Source organism: Mirounga leonina, unplaced genomic scaffold, assembly GCF_011800145.1.
Source record: "Mirounga leonina isolate KUSES-001 unplaced genomic scaffold, KU_Mleo_1.0 Mir_172, whole genome shotgun sequence".
Taxonomy (NCBI): domain Eukaryota; kingdom Metazoa; phylum Chordata; class Mammalia; order Carnivora; family Phocidae; genus Mirounga; species Mirounga leonina.
The window spans coordinates 3591017-3610075 of NW_023270442.1; the positions used below are offsets into that span (position 1 = coordinate 3591017).

The 19059-nt window shown below is 33.0% G+C and overlaps 1 pseudogene; it reads left to right on the forward strand.

Annotated features, from left to right (window-relative positions):
- Positions 1–12562: 12562 nt before the first annotated feature.
- LOC118018913 lies at positions 12563–12675 on the forward strand (annotated as a pseudogene).
- Positions 12676–19059: the final 6384 nt, after the last annotated feature.

The following is a 19059-nucleotide window of genomic DNA, read 5'->3' on the forward strand; positions in this document are numbered from 1 at the left end:
AAGATGGGAAAGAGCTCCCTTTACATTTTGAAAGAAATAATCTTCGGTAAGTATGTGATAGTTCAGGAAACAGAAATTCACAAGGGACTTATTTGGATTTAAAGTAACCATTGGGTTTATTTTGACCTTATTTCTCCTTTATACAATGTGGATCTAAGCGTTAAGAATTCAATGGGCTGACCAACTGCAACATAACTGATTGTTGAATTAAGATAAAAAGAGATGATGTATGTAAAACACTCAGACATAGATGTTCTTTTTATTATTATCACAGCTTCCACATTTTGGAAAACAACCTGGTCAGTGTCAATACCAATTACAGTGATAGTTGATTCAATCTCCTACCTGCTCAATTGTAATGTTCAGACCATAATCCAATTTACTTCAAGATGTTGTTGTAATAATAAATTGCAGGTTTAGATATGAAAATACTTAGAATATATTCAGCACTTGTCACATACTATATTTTTGTTCATTTCCTACTACCCTGAAGTTGGATTACTTAGTATGTACCTAGATGTTAGAGTCAATGATAACAGTATATTTCTGAAACTCATGGTAATCTAATTCAAAAAGTCTTTTAAACATGAATGATTATTTAGCCATAGAATATGATTATAATTAAGGGTAAGTTGATGTTAATATATTTGTAATTCTTGTGGTCAAAAAAAAGGGTAAGTTGATATTGAATTAATATCCTGTTTTCCCAGTTTTTGAGGGCAAACATCACTAATCATGATTCTAAAGTTAGCTATTTGTTTCTCATTGACAGTATCCTACCATACAGAAAGTGGTCAACTTTTGCTTAAGTATAAAATACCTTGTGTGACATGCCAGTGTAATTCTCTAAGATACATTTATAACATTTTCTCTAGGCTACATTTACAACACTTTAAAAAATATGGCCTTTACTCTTTGTCATGTAATTTGAATTATGTGGAAAATTGTTTTTCTTTTCTTTTTTTTAAGGATTTTATTTATTTATTTGACAGAGAGAGACAGCGAGAGAGGGAACACAAGCAAGAGGAGTGGGAGGGGGAGAAGCGGGCTTCCCGCCGAGCAGGGAGCCCGATGCGGGGCTCAATCCCAGGACCCTGAGATCATGACCTGAGCTGAAGGCAGTGGCTTAACCAACTGAGCCACCCAGGCACCCCTGGAGAGTTCTTTTTCTAACAGTATTCCAGATTCTGGAATTGAGGATTGTCTGTATCTCCAACATTTTCACAATTAAACCAACTATCTTAGGGGTGCCGGGGTGGCTCAGTCAGTTAAGCGACCAGCTCTTGGTTTGGGCTCAGGTCCTGATCTCAAGGTCATGAGATCGAGCCCTGCATCAGACTCCGGGCTTAGCTCAGAGTCCACTTGGGACTCTCTCCCCCTCTCCTTCTGCCCCTCCCCCCTGCTCTCTCTCTCTCAAATAAATAAATAAATTTTTAAATAAATAAATACATACATAAATAAAATAACTTTATTTTGTTTAATTGGACTTCAAATGAAATGCTATCAATCTGTACCTAGTAAATTTCTCCATACCTTATTTTTTTCATATTAGCCATTCTTGAATCAATATCTTCAAATTTGGATGAAACTGGCATTAGTCATTAATTAACATCATACAGAGTTTTTGTCATTTACATAACACTTTCAAATGGATAAGTAAAATACTCAAAAATAATGTTTAGGTATATGTTATAGTTCAAATGATATGGTAAATTTGTTTGAATATCAATTTTATTAGATAGGTTGGTAAAGCATTATTATTCTATGTTATAGGTGGGTCTTGAGACACCAAATAGTTGGGGTACTTGTGTAACAATATCAAAATAATAAGCGGAAGAGTTAAGGTATATAATTCTGATTCAATGAATTTTTAAGGATATGGCATAAAATCATACTGTAATTTTGCAATACTACATTCTACCGATCCTACAAAGCATATGTTTTTGTGAACTAAGTATTAATTTTTAGATGTATCAGCTCTAACAGAATTTAAAATAGGATGGGAACACTACCAGTGAATTTTTCACAGTAAAAAACAAGTAGCTTATTACTCAACATTGTTAATATACGTTTAATCAAGAAGACATGACCTATGATTGTAATTGTGCACTTGAATCCAGGAAAGAGTTGAGATGTGTGATTTGATGAAAGCTGTTCAGAAACTTTTTTTGTAAGAAATAACATTTATTGTATCAAAGGAATACATAAGTACTTATTATCAGAAACCCTTGCTTCTCCCCCTAGCCCTCACCCACCCTCAGGATTGTTACATCTGTAATTTTAACAATAAGTTTGAATGTCTATTTTTTAATATTTCAGATTAGCACATACCTATTCACTTTCTGCTATGAAAGGTAAGGATGCAACTAACTTAAATCTTCATTGTTTATCTCATATATCCATACCATAGTTTGATATTTACATCATTATATGTAGTTTCCAGCTGCATGCCTTTATGATTTATATCACAATTTTGTGCAACATGTATTTATTTATGAGTTTTAGATAATGATTTATCTTAGGAAAAGTAAAGATATTAGCCTCCATTCCTTCATGCTGTCATGCTCTTCTCTTTTTGTATAAGTTTTCATATTCACAGTTACATTCTGTTCTATAGCTATCACTGTTTTCTGGTTCTTAGCTATAGTTGATTCTAAAAAAAAAAAAACCCTGAAATTCACTTGCATTATCATAACAGTGTATATATAATTCACTACATAGCTAAGGGAACATTAGTCTACTATTCCAACTCATGAACCATTCAAAAGAAAATGTTCTAAGCATAACAAATAATGATAGTCAGGTTTCAGTATTTTTGAAAAAGTATTTTTTTATGCCATTTCGGGCTTGTTTTTTTCTTTTTTCTTTTTCTTCAGAAGCCTATTTTTACTTTCTTAAACTTTTTTTTTTTTTTTTTTTTACTTAGTATTCTAAAATTTTACTGAAGTATGTGTAGGCATGTGTCTAGGATTTATCCATTTCAGTGTTTGTTGGACAACTGCTATGACCTTCAAATCTAGGAAGTTTTCTTCATTTACTCTTTGATGACTTGTATATTTTCAATTTCATAGAACTCATTATCTAGATCACTTTATATCCCTATTTTTTCATATCTTTTTTTAAGATTTTATTTATTTATTTATTTAGAGAGATAGTGGGGGGGGAGGGTCAGAGGAAGAAAGAATCTCAAACAGACTCTGCACTCAGCTTGCAGAGCCTGAGACGTTCTATCCCAGGACCCTGAGATCATGACCTGAGCTGAAATCAAGAGTCAGACACTCAACATACTGAGCCACCCAGGCGCTCCTTTTGTTTTCATATCTTTTCTCTTATATTTGTTTATGGTTCTTATATCTAGATACTATTCTAAACATTTCAATATTTTGTAACTTCTAAAATTTCTACATGTCTGTATTTGTTTTTCTAAATATTCCTTATTTTGAGTGTATTGTCTTTCATGGCTCTGGATTTAAACTTTCAACTCAAGTTTTATTTCTGATTTTATCTATAAGCTTGGATTTGCACAAAGTATTTACTTGACTTGTGCTTGTACTTTAGTTTCTGTATCAATAAAACAGATAAACCATTGCCTATCTGATAAGTTTCTTGTGAGAAATTAGTGAATGCATACATATAAAACTTTAAAAAAATATTATGAATATAATCAACATATTTTTATAATTATAATTCCAAGGTTTTTAATAAAGAGTTTTTTTTTTTTTTGTCCTATCTTTTTTTTGTTTTTGTTACTACTCTTTTTCAGTTCTTTGAAATTTTTTTCCCCTGGAGTCTTATACTTAGTTTCTTATAAGAAGACTCTTTCATCTGCCGATTTTACTTGTATTTCTCTTTATACTTAGCTGTCTATGTTTAAGAGTGCAAATTTGGGTAGCATTTGGAATGCTGCTGGTAGTGGTAAACCCTAGTGCTACTTCAATGAAGTGAAAAAGTGGATAATTACAAACATTACTGTTTTGCTTATATTGGAAAGCCATGGAATGAGACAGTAAATGAACCAAAATTCTACTTAGAGGGAACAGTCCTTTTCAGGTAGCAAATTAGTTTTCCATGACTGTGTAACAAATGATCACAAACTTCACAGTTTAAAACAACATATTTATTAGCTTATAGGTCCACAGTACAGAAGTCTAGGCTTGACTGGGTTCTCTGCTTAGGTTCTCACAAGGCTACAATCAAGGTATAGGGAAACCCTATACCTTGAGAGACTCTATACCTCCAGAGACTCTGCTGGTAAAACCATTGATAAGTTCATTCGGTTGTTGGCAGAATCCAATTTCTTCTAACTGTAGGACTGAGGTCCTGGTTTTCATGTTGGTTGTGAGTCAGGGACCACTTTCATGTTCTTAAGGAAACCCTCAAATATTTCATCTCAGCATCACATGTGGATGTGACCCCTCTACCTTAGCAACTGAAAACCTGCCTCACATCAATTCCCTTTCATTCTTTGAAAACCTTGGAGTTACTCTGCTACCAGCTAATGAAAACTTTCTTCTCAATTTTACCGACTAAACTGATACTTGATTAGATTAATCCCACACAGATAATCTCCACATGTTAAGCCAACTGACTTGGGACTCTAAAGACATGCAATATTCGAATAACATCCTAAATAATATTCCATGAGCACTTGAAAATAATGTGTATTCTGCTGCTGTTGGAAGGAATGTTCTCTATGTCTGTAATGTTCTGTACAGATCCATTAGATCTAATGTAGTTTGAGCCCAATGTTTCCATATTGATTTTCTGTCTGGCTGATCTATTCATTGTTAAGAGTGAGGTATTGAAGTCCCCCACTATCATTGTATCATCTATTTCTCCCTTCAGGTCTGGTATTATTTGCTTAATATATTTGGGTGCTCTGATGTTGGTTGTAAATATATTTACAATTGCTTTATCCTCATAAAAATTGACCCCTTTATCATTCTTTAGTTCTTGTTATATTTTTTGACTTAAAATCTATTTTGTCTGATCTAAGCATAGCTAGCCCTGCTCTCTTTGGTTTCTATTAGCATGGGATATCTTTTCCATCTCTTCACTTTGAGCTCATATGTGTCCTTAATGCTGAAGTGAGGCCCGTGTAGGCAGCACATTGTTGGATCTTGTTATTTTATCCATGTAGCCAACTCTCTGTCTTTTGATTGGAAAATTTAACCTGTTTATAGTTAAAGTAATTATTGATAGATAAGGACTTACTAATGCCAACTTATTTTTGGCTGTTTTATAGTTCCTTTTTTTTTAATTTTTTTCTTCCTTTCTGAATTGGTGACAAATCGGAATTTGTCTTTTTTGTATCTACTGTAGGTTTTTGCATTGTGGCTACTGTGAGGCTTACATAAAACATATTATCGATATTAACAGTCTATTTTGAGATGATAACTTTGATTATATACAAACACTCTACTCTTTTACTAGCCACCCATATTTTATGTTTTTGATGTCACATTTTAGCCTTTTTTTGTGTTGTGCATCCATTAACAAATTATTGTAGCTCAAGTTATTTCAATATTTTTGTTCTTTAACCTTTACATAGAGTTAAATGATCTTCACCATATTAAAATATTAGAGTATTCTAAATTTGACTCTGTACATACCTTTAGCTGTGTGTTTTGTACTTTGATGTTTTCTTTTTACTAACTGGTGTCATTTCATTTCAGCTGGAAAAACTTTCATTTTTTCTTGTAAGGAGGTCTAGTGATGATGAACTTTCTTAGCTTTTGTTTCTCTGGGAAAGTCTTTATTTCTCTTTCATTTCTGAAAGACAACTTTACTAAGTAAAGTAGACTTGGTCGGCAGTTTTCTTTTCTTTCAGTATTTTATTTTATTTATTTTTTTAAAAGATTTTATTTATTTATTTGACACAGAGAGAGAGAAAGAGGAATCGCAAGTAGGCAGATTGGCAGGGAGCAGCAGAGGGAGAAGCAGGCTCCCCGCTGAGCAAGGAGCCTGATGTGGGACCCTGGGATCATGACCTGAGCCGAAGGCAGATGCTTAACGACTGAGCCACCCAGGAGCCCCTCTTTCAGTATTTTAAATATATCCTCTCACTCTCTCCAACCTACAGGGTATTGCTGAAAAATCTGCTGATAGTTTTATGCTTATAGTCAGATTGTATGTGAGGTATTTTTTTTCTTCTGCTGCTTTAAAAATTATCTCTTTGTCTTTGATTTTAGACAGTTCTACTATGATATGTCTCAGAGAAGATTATTTTGGTTTGAATTTTGGGGAGACTTGTACACTTTATGAACTTGATGTTCACATCTCTCCCCAGATTTGGGAACATCTCCCCAGAGATGTTCACATCTCTCCTCATTATTTCTATATATAAGCTTTGTGCTCCAGAATTTCTATTTTTTTAAGTTTTTTATTTAAATTCCAGTTAGCTTGGTGTTTGGTTCTTTTATTTTTTTTTTTTATAATTTCTATGTCACTATTAAACTTCTCAATTTGGGACACCTGGGTGACTCATTGGGTTAAACGTCCAACTCTTGATTTTGGCTCAGGTCAGGATCTTAGTGTCATGTGATTGAGATCTGTAGCTGGCTCCATGCTCAGTGGGGAGTCTGCTTGAGATTCTCTCCCCCTCCTTTACCCTCCCCCCTCTCACACTCACTCTATCTCTCTAAAATAAATGAATAAATATTTAAAACAATAAAAAATAAATTTCTCCTTTTGTTTGTGTATTGTTTACCTGATTTTATTGAATTGTCTCTTTTTTCTTGTAGTTTACTAAGTTTCCTTAAAACAATTATTTTGAATCACAGATTTCCATTTCTTTGTGGTCATTTCTTTGGTGACACCTGTCATGTTTCTTTAATTTTTCATGTTACTTGAAATCTTGCATTGCTGCCTTCACATTTGAAGAAGCAGTAAACATCTCAGGTCTCTACTGACTAGACTTTGGGAGAGAAATATACTTCGTCAGCCTTATTAGAGATCTTGAGGCATCTTTCCAACATTTTTATATGGATATACCTGCTCCACATTTCTTGTTCTCTCATGAAGGGAACTCTTAAGATCATATGCTTTCTCTCAATCCAGCAAAGCAGGCCAAATTCAGGCAGCCTCCTGTTTGCTTGCTTTCCCTAAGGGAAGTGCTGAATGCTCATCTGTTTGTGTGCTTCCAATTTGGCAGTTGGACTGACTTTCTGGGAATGGTCACTAGCAGTCTGCAAAAGCTCAGTTTCGATGTCACTGGAGGCATGCACCAGTAGCTGGCCCTGGACTAAGGGTGGGGTGTGTGCAGGTGAGGCCTGTGGAGCATTGACAGTACCTATGGGCTAATTTGGAAATCTGCAAAGGAGACATCCCAAGTAGCTCATGGGCAGGCTTCCTGATAGGGTCCGTGACATGGGTAATAGGGTCTATGTCACTTTGATGTCCTCCAGCCCTCCAGGAGTGCTGGCTGCTATTCTAGTTGCTCCCCACCCTCCAGTCATGCAGCAAACCTCAGTTTTCTGGATTGGGAGAGAAGGAAGTGTATTTCTTTGGTGCCATCCCACACATAAAGGGAAATCCAGCATTCACTCATATATTCTCATCTATATAGAGTGGTGCTTCTATTGGAATTAAAACAAAAACTTAATGTTGGGGGGCCTGGGTAGCTCAGTCAGATAAATGTCCAGCTCTTGGTTTCAGTTCAGGTCATGATCTCAGAGCCCTGGGATAGAGCCCAGTGTTGGCCTCATGCTCAGTGGGAAGTCTACTTGAGGATTCTTTCCTTCTTCCTCTGCCCCTCCCCTTGTTTGTGCATCTCATTCTCCTTAAAATAAATAAATAAATCTTTAAAAAAAAAACCTTTTAAAAAAGTACTTAATGCTGGAAATATTGCATAAATTAATGAATAAATTACAATTATTTATATGTTTATATTATATATTTATTTATTGTTACAATGATATATATTCCATTCAAATAATGTTTAGGGATTAATGCAAGGATATAGCAATAGTATTTTTTTTTTTTTAAAGATTTTATTTATTTATTCATGAGAGACAGAGAGAGAGAGGCTGAGGGAGAAGCAGGCTCCCAAGGAGCAGGGAGCCCGATGCGGGACTCGATCCCAGGACCCTGGGATCATGACCTGAGCCGAAGGCAGACGCTTAACCATCTGAGCCACCCAGGCGCCCCAGGATATAGCAATAGTATTAATGGAGAACAGTAAATAGTATTTACAAAGAAGGAGAATGGGAAAATGTGTGCAAGTGATGTTAAGAAGAGACAGAATTCAAACATCAAATATGAATGGTAATGATTGATTACTTTATAAGTGAGATACACATGAGTTTTATTCTACAGTTTTGTGACAGTGAAAATAATGACTTTTACCACAGAAATGATCAATTATTTCCTTTTTATGCTATGAACCTTCCAGAAGAAAGAAGAACAATATATTTAATAGCATACATTAATAACACACTCCACAACTATAATTAATGGGTGTCAAAAAACATTGTCACTGAATAAAATTGTTAAAAAGTCAAAGTTTATCTTCAGTGCACCAGAATTTTAATTTCTTTGTTATAAAAGAAAGTTTTCAGTTCAGGATCAGCTGCATTTGGAGTCTTTCTTATTCTCTTATATTCCGTATTTCCTATTTCCTCATAAAAAGTCTTCTTCTCTGAATTTCCTTATTAGTTGTAAGTTATTGTTATAGTTCAAATAGCTATAGTTTTCAGGAGTTGTTGGATTTGAATGGGTGTAAAAATGGTTGGTAAAACAAAAGCTTTTAAATTAGAGAAATGAAATAATTGTAGAAATTCAAGTGTCATGAAATTGCTTAGATGAAATAGAGCTGAAAGAAAGGTGAAGTTTATTTTTCAATCATAAAATCAGATCCCGTAAATTGTTATACAATTATTTTAAAATAAATATGGTCTTTTAGATAAAAGATATTTTCTACATATAGTCAAATAAATTCACATAGCAGATTGAATTACTGTGCTTATTGAGATTTTGGTTAGAATTATTCTGAATCTTGAGATCTGTTTCAAAAAAATTGACATCTTTAAAATACAACATCTCAATCCATGAATGATTCCACTTCTTAAAATAATGTTTCCGATTTTCAGTGTACGCATTTTCTACAGATATTGTTAAATATGTGTTTGGATATTAGATATTTTGTACTTCAGAACCATCTCCTTTGTGGAAGGGAAGGGAGATTGAATGGTGAACAGCCCTGAATCAATGTCAAGTTTTAAGAGCATAGCCATGGTAGGTGTACAACACTGAGAATGATCAAACTCCCAGAGTACACCCTACATCAATGCTGTTCAGTAGAAATATACTGCAAACCACATATACGATTTTAAATGTTCCAGATGTTCACTTAAGAAATTAAAAAGCAGCAACTAAAATGAATTTTAATTATGTTTTATTTAACCAATATGTACAAAATATTATCATTTCAACATGAAATAAATATAAAATTATTAAGTTAATTTACATACTTTACTTCATACTATGTCTTTAAAATCAATTATATATTTTATACTTAAAGTATATTTCAATTCTGATTAGCAATGTTTAAATCTCTCATTAACTCCTTTTCACTAGTACTCACTGTATTGGACGGCATAGTTATTTACTAGTGGAGGTCATCAGTAATTGCCCAGAGACATAATGGAGTATGATTAACAAGTATATTCTCTTTACTTTCTTCCCCGAGTGAAATTATTATCGATGTTAATCAGTCATAATTATCCAACATGTTGGGAATATGTTTGTGTTTTACAAAATTAAAATAGCATTATCTATCTTGATTTAAAATTTGTGTAACTGCTCAATAGAAAAAAATTAAAACAATACAAAAATATGAAGACAAAGTTAAAATAAGTGAATATCCATAAACCAAAGATAACCAGTTAACTGTTGTTAATATTTTGGTTGATATCCTTTCTGATGTCACCATGTGGATAAAAATAAACTATTCATGTATTTAATTTCCAATATTACATATGTAAAATATATGAATTTATGAATATTTACATCTTTTCACATTTTTCCAAGCACAGCTTCTGGAACAGAGGACATTCTAAATGATTTAAAATAAGTGCCATCAGTAATTTAGTGGAATGAGGTGATCTATCTAATTTCATAAATTGTTGCTCATCCCATTAATGAAGGAAAAATGCCATTGAAATAATAAGTGCTTAAATCAAAGCAGTAAAGGACAACTTGTCAGTAAAACCCCCTCTCAGTGGATATTTCACTTGGTGTCTTGAAATGTTTGACCTTTCCCAAATCTGTCCCTATCCTCATACTATCTCACTTAGATTATTATTCCAAAAATTAATAGAAGTTAACTATATGAGAATGAAGGTTCCATGGGGGCTGTACTTCATCTTTTTTTTTTTTTTTTCTTTCTGTGTTGTATCCTCCTGTAGATATTGCTTAGGTATAGGAAGGATATAAAAAGGGGCTACATCAGAAGAAACAAGTATGCCAAAACTAAAATTACTTTTCATCAGGACACTTCCATGAATTTTCTAAAACATTCGCAAAGCTGCAAATTTGGCAAATATTTGGCAAGCAAACTTAATGATATGAGTCTGTACTTGACTGCAGTTAAAATGCAGATACAGCTTGGATCTAACAGAATGAGATGAAGTTCCCATTTTCCTGGAACATATAATTTGCCAAGTATAAACTTCATGTTCTATAGTGCTGCCACAGCTTTTCAATGAATATGTCACGTTAATTAAAGTGTAAAAAAAATTGTGCGACTTTGAAAAATGTTTTTCCAACTTGACTGGATAAATGCTGGAGTTAATGAGGTCAGGTGCACCTCCAATCCCATGCAAGACTGCTGTCATCGCATCAGAGGAAAATGCTATCTACATGCTATAGGTCATGTTTCTGATCGACTATCACACAAATGCATGTCTTTGGTTACTAAGCTGACAATGAGAAGGGGAATTGATAAGGAAGCAGAATAAAAGTGTGACTTGTTTTTAAGTTTGTTACCTAGAAGTTTAGATTTATAGAAACCTCAAAACAAAACTAAACAGCCATCAAAACAGATAAGCCACTGTCACTGTCACCAACAATAAAAACACCTGTTCTGTGAATCCTAATATTCTGTTAATCAGATTCTCTAATGTTCTTGTGCATTTCCAGCTACATGATCTAGCCCTGTGCGACTCATAGTGTGGTCAGTCGACTGAGTCAATTTTCAATCTGTCATCTGATGGTGATAAAGTAAGTACAAATAGCAAGAATAAACATTTAGAACATTTTTAGTAATATAATAGTCATTTATGGACACAGGATCCAATATTTTTTTTTTTAAATAGAGCCTGGGTTGTATAGTTATGGGTTTTGGTTTAATTTTCCTAGTTACTTGTTTTATTGTATGCTACACATGTAGAATTAGAAATTAACATGTATAGCTCTTCCCCCCAGACAGTTTGAGAAACATTTGTCTAGGCCACTGTCTTGAGAAACTCTGTTGACAGACTAGGTCAAGACCTCAAATTTATCATGACAACAGCCTGTCAGCAGATAGGTGGTATATCTAGGAAAGGGTACAGGTTGCTTAAAAATCAGGTATGCTGGTTTAATCAATTGATTTATTCCTTAACTTCAATTTTTCATCTTGTCCCCTGATGGGTTTCATGTTTGTCTCAAGCTTAATGAGAGTCTCTCATTACCTATGATATAGGCCAGTATAAGAATGTACTTGAAATGAAGCTTACGTGCATAGGTTTCAAATATTTCTCTTTCTTGGTCCTCTATCTACTTCATGAGGATATTTGATGGGCAAGTGAAATAATTTGGTCTAGACATTTTAATGTTACAGAACTAACTATGATGACATTGACCTCATTCTTAATTCCACATTTAGAATACAGTTAGTTTGCTCATAAACATACACTTAGAACAAAGGAAAGCATATTTTATTTAGCAGCTATCAAGGCAATCTAGAATAGTTCCCAAATATGTCACCACAGGGCTCTCCTCTGTTAACTAGTAATTTACAGAGTGCTTACTTTTAAGAAATTATAGGGAATAAAAACATTCTTTACTATTTAAGTGTTGTATTATGTTCTAATATTGAACCACTTAAACAACAACAACAACAACAACAGGAGCTCCTGGGTCACTCAGCTGGTTAAGTGTCTAACTCTTAATTTCGGCTCAGGTCATGATCTCAGGGTTGCGAGATCAAGACCTGTGTTAGGCTTACACACTGGGCGTGGAGCCTGCTTAAGATTCTCTTTCCCTCTCCCTCCACCCCTCTCTGTCTCTCTAAAAAAAAATAATTAATTTTAATTTAATTAAAAGACTTAGTTTGTTATCTTGTTTATTTGAGATTCCTTCATCAACCACTTATATGGTCAATAAAACAATATATATGTTTTCATAATATTATCCATGTATTTATTCAAAAATATTTTTCAGATACAGTGCTGGAATTAGGGATCTTATGCAAGTAAAATATTTATAACTACATATACTAGTGAAACAATCTAAAGAAGAATTTAGATTTATTTTCTTTTTGATTTTCTCGGTAATGTAGATAGCCTAAATAAAAACATATAGCTTTGTGCAATGGCAGTATCATAGCCAATGAGGTTTATCCTAGGCGTGATTATTGCTAATTGAAAACTAAATAAAAATATACAGATTAATATATAAACTATTTTTCAGAAACAATAATAAATTTTATTTGGTAAGATATTAATAAATAATACTTTTTATCATTTTAATCATCATCACTGTTTAGATCATAGAATGAAAATTTCCAGGTAGTCCTACTATAAAATAAACTTCATTATTAGTAACTATAACATTAATAATTTACTTGTTTTGTTTACTTTTTTCAATTGCAAATTCTATCCCTGACATGGGAAAACATATTTGTTTTCTAATTCTTCTATGTTGTATATTTTGTATGATTATTCTCAATAATCAGAGTTATTTTTCTAATTAACAGACTTTTTAAAATATTTTCAGCTGTACATAATTTTTATGTTTTTAAAATTCAAAATACAGAATAATCTAAATCCCAACATTTCCTTACAGTCATCATGAACCAAGTTATATGCTAGCTATGAAAAATAAAATAATACAAATTATTAAAAAGTAGAAAAATATGAGTAGCTGATGATTTCCTAAAGTTGATAAAATTTAAAAACACTACAATTTTGATAGACCATGAGTCAGTAAACTGTAGATATGTGCATTTATCAATAAAGTAAATATATATATAGCATATTGGGGATCCAGTCAAAATCAAATTCTTATTTTTTCTTAATCTGGAAAGAAACTCTCACCCACGAAAACAACATAAATGGTTATGAAAGGCAGTGCGAGGAAACCCTTCCTTTTATCTATAAACTACAACAGCATTTCTTTTGAAGTTTTGATTTACAAGTTCTTCTATGTTCTGAGTATCATGGCTGTATGTATAAAATGTATGTTTTCTATTGAGCTTTATATCACAGTAGAAGATTTACATTAGAAAATATTAAAATTAATAACATTTTAAGTCTTGTAGTTCAACTTTATTAGTAGTATGATCAGTACTGGTAGTAATATCAATAATAATAGACTAGTAACAATATTGATAAAAATATTAGTGATAGTAACAGCTAAGAACTAAGTGTTACTCTGTGACTGGGACCATCCTAAGCTTTTTCCGTTTATTATCACTTTTAATCCAAGACCAACATATAAGACACCTTATCATAGAAGAGGAAACTATAATATATTTGAAAGGATGCAGCTAGAATAAACTTCAAGGAGATTGGCAAACCCAAAGAAAAAGATCCGTATTGGCTAGATATGGTTGGCTTGGTTAAGACTGGGTAGTAAGAATATTTTGAGACTCTAGAAGGTTACACAGATAATGAGAAACAGATCTAGTATTAGGATTCAAGTCTCATGATCGAAAGTCAATGTGTTTGGGGTGCATGGGTGGCTGAGTTGGTTAAGCTTCTGATTCTTGATCTCAGCTCAGGTTTTGATCTCAGGATCATGCGTTCAAGTTCCATGGCTGGGCATGGAGCCTACTTAAGCAAACAAAAAAGTAAACAAAGTCAATGTGTTTAAATGTTCAGTACGTTTTCAAATGGTTCTCAGAAATGGGAGTATGTGCCGTGCTAATAGTCTTAATTCTGGAATCACATTACCTTGGTTTGAATTTTGTAATCAGTAGTATGGTATTGGATAAATTACTTAATCCCTCTGTGCCTTAGTTTCCACATATGTAAAAATCAAGATAATAATAGGGCCTCATTGATAAAGTAGTTGTAAAAATGACACATGTTAGTAGATAGTATATATTTCAAGTCCAACCTGTGTTTGGCACAGAGTAAACATTTACTATCATTTTATTCCACAAGACTCCTCATTGTGAGGGTTGAAAACTTTACATGGGTTTATAGTTTATATGATTGTCTGGTTTATTTAGCAGTTTGTTTTATTAGTCAAATAATCGCATTTGTTTAGACATAAATAACTAATATTCTAAGACATTTAAGTACTTTTTACCCAGATGGAAGGAATGAATATACAATCATTTCATTTTAATGCTGCTAGCAAATAAAGGTGAAATATGAGTAAAATCACAAAATGATGTGTCTAGACATTTTTATCACATTTCTCTAGCCAGATGTTATTGTGAAATTTTAGTAGCATATATATTACCTGGTGATTCTGCAAAAAGCAGTTGTCAGTACTTGTCAAATTATCAGTTGTTAATGTGCAAAATAAAATATCCAGAATAATGAGGATGAGCTGCATAGATGGACTCTTAAAGCAGCAGAACTGGAAACCTTACTGTGAATTTTTACCACCTGAAGTAAGTGTGTTTCTAAAATGTTGTGTATGGCATTCAGCATGAGTAAGTGAAAATATGATGTTACAGGTGACAGCAGTTTTGCATTCCTAATATAGCTGTCCAAAATAAACTTTCTGAAATATGTTTATATAAGTGTGATCTTCCTGGAAAGAAATCACATTATTTTCTTTAGCATTCAACCAACAAAACTGAGGCTCTGTCAGAGAAGAGAAAATCCACTGCAAATCTCAGTAATTCAGTAAAACCTATATACCATTTAAGGCAATTTATAAAATTGATTTAACCACTGTTATAAGCTGTATTTTGTCACTCCTAAAATTCATATGTTGAAATCCTAATGTCCATTTCTTCAGATGTGATTGTTTTTCAAGTTAGAGTCTTCATAGAAGTAATTAAGTCAAAATAAGGTCTTCGGGCATGGGTCTTAATCACATATGACTGATGCCCTATAAGAGGAAATTTGGACACAGATATGCAAAACAGGGATGATGTGAAGACAGATATTGATCATCTACAAACTAAGGACAGTGGCCTGGAACAAATCCTTCCTTCAAGGTCCTCAAAAAAAAAAATAAAAAAAAATAAAAATATAAATAAATAAATAAATAAATAAATAAATAAATAAATAAATAAAAACCAAAAAAAACCCAAAAACAAAAAAGCAAGCCCTTATTTACCTTGATGTTGGACTTCTGCCTCCCACTAGTACTCTAGAAAAATCCATTCCTGTTATTTAAGTCACCCAGCAGACTTTTCTTTCAGCAGACCTAGCAAAATGGTACAGCCATATTAAACTTCCATATTTACTTGACAATTTTCCATTTTACCATCAAGTATGAGTTTTTTATATCAGCCTTACAGGAAAAAAATAATTTTAGGTTCAAGATTTCAATGTATCAACTATTGTCTTTTGAGTTTCAGAAGAGGAGACTGGCCAATAATATAGAAAAATTAAAATCAGTATCGATAATCATTTTCATAAGAAGGAAAGAGTAGGAGCAGCTGTTTGAATAATAATTACCAATTTTCATATTACAACTTCCTGGAAATTGTGGATCTGGAAATATGTTTTTAAAGACCCTTCTAGGGTTTTTGGATACTTCAATGGGAATGTTTTGGGCCCAAAGCTTGGGAGACTGGGGTACGTGGTTTTGATTCTGACTTCAATTTTTTTTTTCTTTAATTTTATCCAAGAGGCCCATTGAAAATGCCAGCAGTGCCTATTTTTTTTTTTTTTTAAGATTTTATTTATTTATTGGACAGAGGGAGACACAGCGAGAGAAGGAACACAAGCAGGGGGAGTGGGAGAGGGATAAGCAGGCTTCCTGCAGAGCATGGAGCCCAATGCGGGGCTCAATCCCAAGACCCTGGGTTCATGACCTGAGCTGAAGGCAGACACTTAACTTAATGACTGAGCCATCCAGGCGCCCCCCAGCAGTGCATATTTTTGTTGTTTTGTTTTTTTCAAATACAATTATCTTGGGCAAGCTCAGATGGGCTGAGTTGCCCCAGGGCACCTCACTTTTCCAGGAATGGCCCAAATGCAAAATGCTGTGAATAAACCAGTATAGGACTGATTGCCTTTCCTTAAATAATTCATCATCTAGTTGAGAAGATAACAAATAAGCAAATAAATTATAATGCATCGTGATCAATGCAATGATACCTGTATAGTATTGTAGTAGCAAAGAGGGAATGAAGGATGAGAAGTCTAAGAGCAGAGAAGTGAGAAATCATTGACTGCTTCTGGTTTATGAAGGCCCAGGGACATTTGTGATTGTTAAAGTCCAGGTGTGGGAGAGACTGCTTGTTCCTCATTGCCTAGCCTCCTTAAGAGAAGTTTTAACCTTTGTTACAGGTTATTTTGGACACTTCAGGGAAGTCATGATTTCCTAGCCCACAAGTTGGGCTGATATTGAAAGCAACTCATTCCATTCCACTTTTATGCATGATATGGCCCTTTATTCCACAGCACAGATTTTTAGAAATTGAATGTGAATGATTGATTAATTAGATATCACAAATTATACATTTCAAACTACTATTGGTTTTAATGTCTAACAAAAGGAAACTACACCTTGTGAGTCAGAAAAGCCAAAGGAGTTCACAGCTCCATCATTGACCTTGTTCTTCTAGTTTTTTTTAGAAATTATAAACTGGGTTGCAACAAGAATATAGAGTAAGGTCAGGTCCAAAGGTGACAGAGGTGTGTTTACAAATTGAAGGGAAAAGAAGTGATCATTGTTTATTTTTTCAGTTTTGACCTTTGTAATTTGGATTTTCTTATAGTAATGAAATGGTTAGTACTGAAATCACTGAAAAAAAATTGACTATTGTGTGAATGGCCTCTCAGATTCTTACTGAAACAAAAATTGTAAGATCTTTGTAGATCATGTTAAGTTTTCTTAGAAATACATCTCAGATTTTATCAGAATGTATTTTCCTTTTTGTAACAACATTCAGATAAATATAAGACTTGTCTGAAATGTAGTTAGGTGCACAACACATATAATCAATTTTGTAAAACATTGATTAATGAACAATGTGAAAAATGCAATTACAAGAAAAAAAAGTTTAAATATATATATCCTACATATTTATATGACAACTAGCATCAATCACTAATATATTCTAACATATTTGTACTTTGAAAATGTTGGCTTTAATAAGGGACTCTGTATATACATATATATGTATATATACACTTATATTTATATTCATTTTAATATTTAACGTTAGTATTTCCCATCCTATAAACCTCTGTCATTCACTTATTTTAAAAAACTGAGGTTTTGTGGCCTACATAACTTTACATAAATACATTAAATTTGTGGGTGTATATTCTTGCAATATATTCACTATATTTTGGAATTATGTCTATAGATTTCTTGTAACACAATTATCTTAAAATAAATCAAAATTATTTTAATAAAAAGCTATTACGTACTTGACTATAATATTAATTAACAAAGTTAGAATTCTTTCTTATAAAGCAGATCAATGCCAAGCTTACTTAGGTCATATAAAGTAAAACATTGATCTGCTTAGATTATTTATGTCAAAAATAAAAAAAATATGTTTTGATATAAATTATCTAAATAGATTAATTTCGATTAAAAAAGAATTTTTGGTCTTATAAACTTCAAATAATTGAAGCTAAAGGATAACATTATTTCACACATAATATAATCTCTTCATTATATTTTATTAATATAGCTTAAATATGACAAGAAACTGATAGACATTTTCTAAGAAATGTGTTTATATATATATATATATATTTTTGTAACAATACAGAATAAAATAACTTTTATATACTTGAGTTTTAAATTCTAAGGCCCATATTTTTAACATAATTATTTCAATGGTATTTATTTTATTTTATTTTTTTAGTCTCTAAATTATATCCAAAGTTGTGCAAAAGTTTATAAGCTTTAACTTTCTTGGAGAGCAACAGGACAGGGGTTTCTGCGCTGAAATATGAACCAACTGTATGTCCCACAGATCATTCAGACACTGGTGTGGCTCTCCAGGGTGTGATGACAGAATGGAGTAATTTCTGCTTATCCTTGTTCTGCACTAAGTGATACATATTTTATTCTGGGTCCTGGTACACAAAAGGGGGATCCCTACAAAGGCACCCACCTTGAATGGCAGAGGTAGACATATAGTATCTACACATATAAAATTACTTTACAAAAATGCATTGATCCAAAGTGTATCCTTATACATAAGAAGCAACGTAAATTGGTTAGAAATATCTGGTAAATTTGGGGTATACATGAATACTACTAGGATGAATAGAAAAACAAAACAAAACAAATGCCAAACAAAGTACATTGTATCAGATCCAACTTTAGTGCCCCTGGCACCTGCTTTCTGTTTGGTCCAAATTGTCAAGGTCTCACTTGGCCCCTGGGCTTTGGCAACTTGCTCAGTGGAGAGCTTTGACTGCACTACAGACCTTCTTTACCTCTCCAAAGAAAGTATACAAACTGAAGGTGGCTGAAGGAGAGGTGAGTGGAGGATGGGTTAACTGAGTAACAGGCACTAAGGAAGGCACGTGATGTGATGAGCACTGGGTGTTTTATGCATCTGATGAATCACTGAACACTACATCTGAAACTAATGATGCACTATATGTTGGCTAATTGAATTTGAAAGGAAGGAAGGAAGGAAGGAAGGAAGGAAGGAAGGAAGGAAGGAAGGAAGGAAGGAAGGAAGGAAGGAAG